We start from the raw sequence: 7,947 nt of genomic DNA on the forward strand, positions 1-7,947 counted from the left end.
TACATCTCTTTCCTTTATCTGTTTATTAATTTCTTCACAGCTCCGGGACATCATCAGCAGCCATGGCATGTGATAAGTCTCAACTAACGGTCAATGACCCAGAAAACACTTCTATACAGAAACAAAATAAAACAACCAATCACATCGGTGTACAATAAAGTTGGATACAAAAATAGGTCGTAATCCACATGATACGTGTTTAACATCCAAAAAAGAACCTTTCGAATTCAACCATTGCAATCTTTGTTACAGGTTTAGTCAATATGTCTGCAACCATGTCTTCCGATGGGCAGTAAACAATGACTATTTTGCCCTCCCTTTGTGCATCACGAATGAAGTGATGCACAAAGATGAAGTATTTTACATCTATGTGTTTAGACCTCTGTCTGTGCACTGGATTCTTACTCAGTGCGATGGCATCCTGATTGTCTCCATGGATCTTAGTGCAACTGTAGACTTTATTATCTAAACCATTTAGCAGTTGGGTTAGATACATGCTTTCCTGAGTAGTGTTTGCCATGCTGATGTATTCGGCTTCACACGTTGATAATGCCACTGTGGGTTGTTTCTTTGATTTCCACAAGATGGCAGGGCCTTGCTTGGTTAAGCTAAAACAGTATCCTGTAGTGCTACGTCTATCTTCCACAGACGATGCCCAGTCTGATTCACTGAAGGCTATTAGTTTTAAGTCCTCATCTGTTTTAGTAAAACATAATTCTTAGTCATAATTACCTTTAAGGTATCTCAAAACATGTTTGGCAGCCACTTAGTTCTCCGATTTTGGCATTGCCAGTGTTTATGAAAGTTTACTTACTATCCAGCGTATATCTGGTCTCGAACAGATCATGGCATAAATCAGACTGCGTACAATTTCCCTGTATTCTTTCGGATTTAACACCTCATTGTTGCTGCCCTCCTCCTTGCTGTCACCCTCCACCTTTAGCACACATGGGGTAGATCTAGGTTTACAGTCTGACATTCCAAACTTTTCCAACATTTTTAGGATGAACCGTTTCTGACTCATTTTTATTTCCTTTCCCTCTTGTTCAAACTCAATGCCCAAGAAGCATGATATTTTCCCCAAATCCTTCATTTTGAATTGGGATTTCATAGTGTCTTTGAACCTGTTGAGCAGATCATTATCATCAACAATCATCCACCCAGATTAACACAATGATAGTTGAACTATCGGTAACCCTTCCTTTTACAGTCCGGTAATTACCAGCTAATTACCTGGTAATAAGATGTATTTACTAAGTAATAACCAGGTAATTAAATGTAATTGCCTTGTAATTACCAAGTACTTACCAGGTAATTACCCAGTATTTACATTACACATTTATCTGGTAAATACCAACAAGTTACCTGATATTTACTAGATATTTTCCTGACATCTACCAGGTATTTACACAATAATAACCTGGTAGATATCCTGCAATTGCATATTGTAGACAATAAACCCACTGAATGTGTCTATATGTGACTTTGTTAGGGTGATAATAACTTATATATTTACCTGGTACTTACCAGGTATTTACTCAAATGATTGCATATTTACCTGGTAACTACCACTTATTTACCTGGTAGTTACCTGATATTTAACTGGTAAATACCAACAAGTTACCCAGTATTTACTAGATATATACTGAAAACTACCGGGTATTTATCCAGGAATTATAGATTATGTATTACCAATCAACCTGTGTATTGACAGTGAGGGAAGTAATGACTCTGATATTTACCTGGTAATTACCCAGTATTTACTTGATAACTTGAAACTATTTACTAAATAATTACTTTCTAATTACCCAGTAGTTACCCTGTAAGGAAGGTGGAACTGTACTGTAAAAGGAAGCGTGGTTTGTTTCAATGATATTACCTATACTTTCCTGGTAATTACTAATGGTATTACAGGTACGGTATACCGTGTCAGTGTTACCTGGCAATAATTCATACTTCCCCAGGTACTTACCCAGTAATTAGGAACTTGTGCCACATACATTCCAAAACATTATCAAGTAAAGCCTTGTTTGTTTCTGTACTATTACCATGTTCTTACAATATCCTTTGGAATAAATCTGCTTTTTGAATATGTTCTGCAATCTTACCAGGTAAGACCAGGAAAGTCTACAATTTATAGAGTACGGTAAGTAGAAGCTGTACAATAAAAGAAAGCCTTTGAGCCTTTGCACCATAAAGAATATACAAATTTCCCTGCGGGAACAATAAAGTAAACTTAACTTAACAACTTAACTAGTGTTTTATTCAATCGGAAAACGATGACAACAGAGGTGAACACAACGCAGTACAGTACATCATCACTGGTTACACTTTGTAAAATGCTCTTATGTCTTTAAATAAGCGTCCAAGAATGCCCTTCCTATGCTCTTTCCCGAGCCAGTGGTTCCACTCAATGAACCTTAAGTTCATCTTCAAGGCCTTCTCTGTCAGGTTCCCCCTGTACCTGAAGATGTCCTCCTTATAAGTCTGCCATGCCCTTTCAATGTGTTGTGTATGAGCACCAGTCCCAGGGTGGACAAAATACCTCTGGTGATTTACCTGGTAGTGTATGTAGCCGTCATGGGACAACCGGTTGTAGGAACGCCAGCAATCACTAATGATTTCACTTCCAGGTCTAACATATTTTCTAATGATTGGGAGCAATCTCCTCCTGGATCGATTTTCAACCAGTTGTAAAACAGGGCGTCTACGGGACCGCCTGACTTCCATCATCCCAAAGACCCATGAGCGACGTCGCCAGGTCTTTGCAAATCGTCCAAGTCCATACTGAAAATAAACAAAATGTCATGCTTAAAGGCAGTCCAACTTAAATGCAACATTTGAGAATGTTAAAGTCGCAATCACTTTGGTGCTTTATAGATTGTAGATGTTTTTGAGTGAACTATCCCTTTCATTTCTTTAAAACCTATTGTCATTGTTTTAACAGCTACTTAATACTGCACCGTACAACACAAAACAGAAATTGACATTTTACGAACAAAATACAAGCTTACCTTTCTTTTGTGTCTGAACATGCTCTCATCTATCGCTACGAAAGCTCTTCTCCCTCCAATTCGCATTTCCCTTCTTCTCTCCAGTCGTCTGACTGCTGCACAGCAAATTTCACGTAGAAGTGTAGTCACCCTAGTCAGTGATTTGCTGCTCCCACATACTCCATCCTCTAGCATATCCACATGTCTTCTCCTCAAACCCTGTGACAAACTGACCCAAAAAAGAGGACAACTACGTATTAGCAACAAGGATGGGAGAGTTTTGGAGTCAGGGAGGGGTAATTATAGTTAGGTTGGTGCCTACGATAGCCATTGTGCATGTTGTACATGTTGGGATGGATGAACATGTGTGATTTCTTGGATTTTTTGGATTGACTATGTAGTATGTGTGTATGCATTTGGCTATTTATATTAAGACGCACATCATGGTATCTGCATGTACAGTATCAGGTCAGCCTGATTGGAATAGTCTTGAAGATAAAATGAAATTAACTAAGATGCAAGAAAAAGCCAATGTTGATTTAATCAGCTCTCACTGGCCATTATTATTGCGCAACAAAACACATTTATGCATCTTGAGAGAGAGCATAAGAGATAAATGTTTGACTTGTCAAAATATGTAGTGTTAAATCATGCCTACAAAGCCATTTGAACTGAAGTGAAAGGGAGAGAGAGAGCAACCAACCTGTGCATAATTTTCATCCATGATGATAATGACATGTGAGACCGGGAGAATATTGAGCCATCTCTGATGGACCTTGTGATACTCCTGCCCCTGTGAATGGATTTTCTGCAGCTCCTGTAACATAACATATATGACCACAATTGAAACAAGCCCAAGGCTTTTTGTGCTAAAGGACCCGTATACAGGGCCTTTAGTGCTGAAGAGGTTGTATTTGCTGTACTATTCTCGCAAAAAAAAGTATTTCAATCATTCATTCAACATAGCAAGTAGGCCTATGCACTGTAAAGATAGTTAGAAGGAGTAACACCTACATTATGATAGTACATTAGATTGTCAATATGGTCATTTTTAGGGGGAAAACACATATAACTTGCCATTGACTTCAATGTATAATAATAATAATAACAACAATAATAATAATAAAGATGTGTGGCAATGATGCTCATCCCTTACCACCGATAGCCATCCTTGGTCGTGTTTGTTCTTTTGAATTTCATTTTGTTGTTGCAAACAGGGCATCTTTTTTTCTTTGCCAATAGCCTCTCCTCCTGGAGCCATCCTATCAACTGTTTACGTCCTTGCGCTGTCCTCTCAAGTAATCTTCTTATCAAAGTCATATTACGCTTTGCACGAGTAGTCTGTCTCAAACTGCACAGGGTCTCTTCGCGGGCAAACGTAATGACGCATACGTAATGACGCATGATACGTAGCACACGGACACGTGCGGGAGCAGGGGGAGAAAAACTTGGATGCAAGTTGAGATGAGCAGGTCGGATCTGCTGCAATACCTCCACCTTGGTAAGAAAGGCAAGCGACCCCCTTTTCTCCATTTACTTGAATTTTTTGGATAAATTGTACCTCTTAGAGTCTTGATTAACTTTGTGAGGAAGAGAGAGAGAGAGACACAGAGAGAGAGAGAGAGAGAGATTACGCGCGCTCTGCACCGCGTGCAACAAAAAACACGCGTCATTATCTTATTAATGACGCGTGTCATTAATAAGAGTCAACAGTCAACAATCCCGATCACATACACCCGCAGACCCTGCTATAATGTATGCATAACAAGATTCTACGGAATCTCACGCCAGCGAAAACCCAAAAGTTGGCAGCCCTGTAATATTCTCTGTAGGCCTACATGTCAGGTGTCGTGTGTTCACGTTTAATACCAGAGCCAGAGTTGGTGCGTCACACACATGGTCGAACCGTGTGAGTCCATACATTTGTATATGCTCCACATTTGTATTGTCCTGAGCTGTCAGTCTGTCTTAAACTTCCCTACGTTTATCAGCTGTCTGTATCCACACTGGTTTATTAGCTGCTACATTACATGTCCAGGTGATGTTACCTGAGGTAAAATCAACTATAATGAGATTAAATTCTGTGAAATGTAAACAATATAATAGCATCAGCTAAACAGAACATGATGAAAAGCTTTAATATTACTGAGTATTAACAGTATGATAATATAACAGCTTTGACACATAGGCTTCATGTCCTGCTTATTAAAAGATTAGAGGATGAATGTAGTTTATTGGAGAATACATAGCAGCACTTTGACTATTTGTCCTCTCCACTTTTTCTTTTATTCATTAATTTTATCATTTTACAGACAATCATTTAATAGAAAAAAAAATCCTAAAAATAAGTACAGTATTTACAATACATACCTATCTGAAAAATGTTTGTGCCAGTGACCTCCATGCAAAACCTGTGTTGTTAAAATGTTTAGAAAATATTCAAATTTAGCTGTGAAACTAAACTAATTTTGATGCTATATTAACTAGCCTAATTATTAACTAATTTTGCTGGGGACTCCCAGGCTGGAACCCCCTCAAGGACCCCTGGGGGTCTCTGGACCCCACTTTGAGAACTACCATTATAGAACACTATTACTTATGCATATTATTACATTCTAGAGATACATTAAGCCTATGAGTTCTCAGAGAGACTTTTTTTTATCATAGCTGAGAATTTTCTATTCATACAGAAGAGACATTAAATACACACATGCATTGTGAACTTGTAGATTGGCTATTTTCACTACTACTTATACTACTTAAAAGTGGAGTTTTTTGATGAAATTCTCTTGACAATGTTTACAAATGTCTTTTTACTTTCTGAAAAATGTATCTTAATTTATTTCCTTTACCCCTATAGTCATGCTGAACACACGCAAAACAAAGAGAAAGCAGCACACTGCACCAGAGGAGAACCCTGCAGTGTTGTCCCACTCTGACAATGATGGTAAGATTAACCATTTTAAGTTTTCCCCATAGCCAGTCGTAACCATAAACTAAAAGCTTTTTATTCATTCTTTGTTGTACATACAGTGGTCTTGCATGGCACCAGGCTGTCAGGAGCTCTATTCTTAAAGACGAGCTAAACCCCCTAAATGATTTTTATCTTAATTTTAGTTCACATACCTGGGACCTACAAAGCTTAGAAGTGAACACGGTGAAATAATAAGATAATCTTAACATAATAAGTATTTAATTCATACATACTTTTTGCACCATTTTCAGTTGAAGACATTCAACTAAATGCACCCACCCCAACAAAGGCACCAACCATGGGAAAGCTAAAGGGTGACTTACAAAAATTAAAAGGGGAGAACCAGCTCATGAAGGAGGAAATCCGTCTCTTAAAAGAGGAGAACAGATTTCTGAAAGAGCAGCGGGACTTCAACAGCGAGAAGGCTCTCAAAAAAGAGGTCGGCCACGCTACTTCAAAAGGTATCTATACTGTTTCTCCCAAAACCAGCATGGAAGGCTGTAAATACAATCTAAAGGAGTCTTGATTAGTTAAAGGAACATCCAACAATGTTTTCGTGTTATAATAAGTTTTAAATGGCTCTCTATTCTGACAGCAATCACTGAAAGAGTGTTTAGTCAGTGACTTGAAATCCCCAAACCCTCGCTGTCCGCTATCTCTCTTCTGTAGTCCTGGATGCAGGGCTGACGTATCTCTGCAACTGCGACCATTGTATCTTTTCACCCAAATCCACCACGCCATCCGCGAGCCTCTACAAGGTCCGGTTGCCGCAATACGTCTGCCCTGCATGCAGCACTACAGGAGAGAGAACCATTTTTTAGACTGTGGGGACCAAGGTGGCCCCCAAAATGTTTTTTAAATTACCTACGACAACTACAAGTAAATCTTTTAAAACAAAATCAAAAAATGTTTATATTGATTATGGTGGGGTGACGTGATGTCACATTTTTAAGTACTGTACCCCATCACCCCCGTATCTGTTTTGCCAGCTTTTGTGATGCTGCTGTTCTTTTCATGTGAAAAATGGAAATAATAATAATAATAAAGAGAACTCATACTCAAACTCATAGATTTGCTAACTTCTAACATTTTATTTTTTCTAAATTTAAGGGCAACGCAAAAAATGGAATGGGGATTCCTCTGACTCTTCTGACTCAGATGACTCTTATGAGGATCGGAAGAGGAAGAAGAAGAAGAAACACAAAAAACATGGTTCTTCAGACTCAGACTCCTCCTCTGCTGATGACAGGAAGAAGAGCAAGAAGAGCAAATCTAAAAAACCCTCATCATTTGGAAAGAGAGGTAACCCATCATCTGGAAAAAGATGGCTCACATTTCTATTGCTTCTGGAACAACGCACACACAAACAGCACTGTTGTTTACATTACAAATTTGGTAAATGCACCCCGTTTTATACATTGAAGGCAAAAGTTAAATTAGTTTTATTTATTTTGATTACATTACATTGAAGCTAGATGGTAGCTAATGGCTTTTTGCATAGAGCTTTCAGTCTCCTGTCACATGGACCTACCAAGGTCTACTGAAGATGTTCATGTTAGTGGAAGCATCTTTTATTGTGACACTGCAGTCACATTTCCATCATAATTTCAGTGTAGCATGCTCATGTATTGTTTTTTTTGATGTGGCATACTGCTAAGGTAACACTCTCTCCTCCACCCAAACACAATCTTATATAGGCTATATTTACCACAGTCAAGGCTGGCCCTATTACGAAACAGCTATGTAGAGAGTATCCACAACTGTATCAGTTTAACCATGGAGTGAAGAAGAGTAGTGCACTGCAGACACAAGATGACTGGTTTAACCCCTGATCTTCATGTCATGTCAGGATTTTAAATATATTTGGAATTATTACACAGTGTTAATCTATATTTTCTTTGGATGATCTGTTTTGTAGTTCTGAGCCCAGAGGACGTTGTACACCGCTACCAAGCGGTCCTAAAAGTCTTCAGGCGAAAA

The 7,947-nt window shown here is 38.6% G+C and overlaps 1 long non-coding RNA gene across 1 annotated transcript; it reads right to left on the reverse strand.

Moving 5' to 3' along the window:
* Positions 1–2,481: 2,481 nt before the first annotated feature.
* LOC307079616 lies at positions 2,482–5,346 on the reverse strand. The gene is made up of 4 exons (XR_013812061.1): positions 4,150–5,346; positions 3,697–3,810; positions 3,015–3,222; positions 2,482–2,787 (listed from the first exon to the last, which is right to left on the reverse strand). It is a non-coding gene; the product is annotated as an uncharacterized lncRNA (long non-coding RNA).
* Between the last annotated feature and the right edge of the window lie 2,601 nt (positions 5,347–7,947).

The sequence above is a fragment of the Pollachius pollachius genome (genome assembly GCF_949987615.1).
Source record: "Pollachius pollachius genome assembly, chromosome: 8".
In the NCBI taxonomy this organism is placed as follows: Eukaryota; Metazoa; Chordata; class Actinopteri; order Gadiformes; family Gadidae; genus Pollachius; species Pollachius pollachius.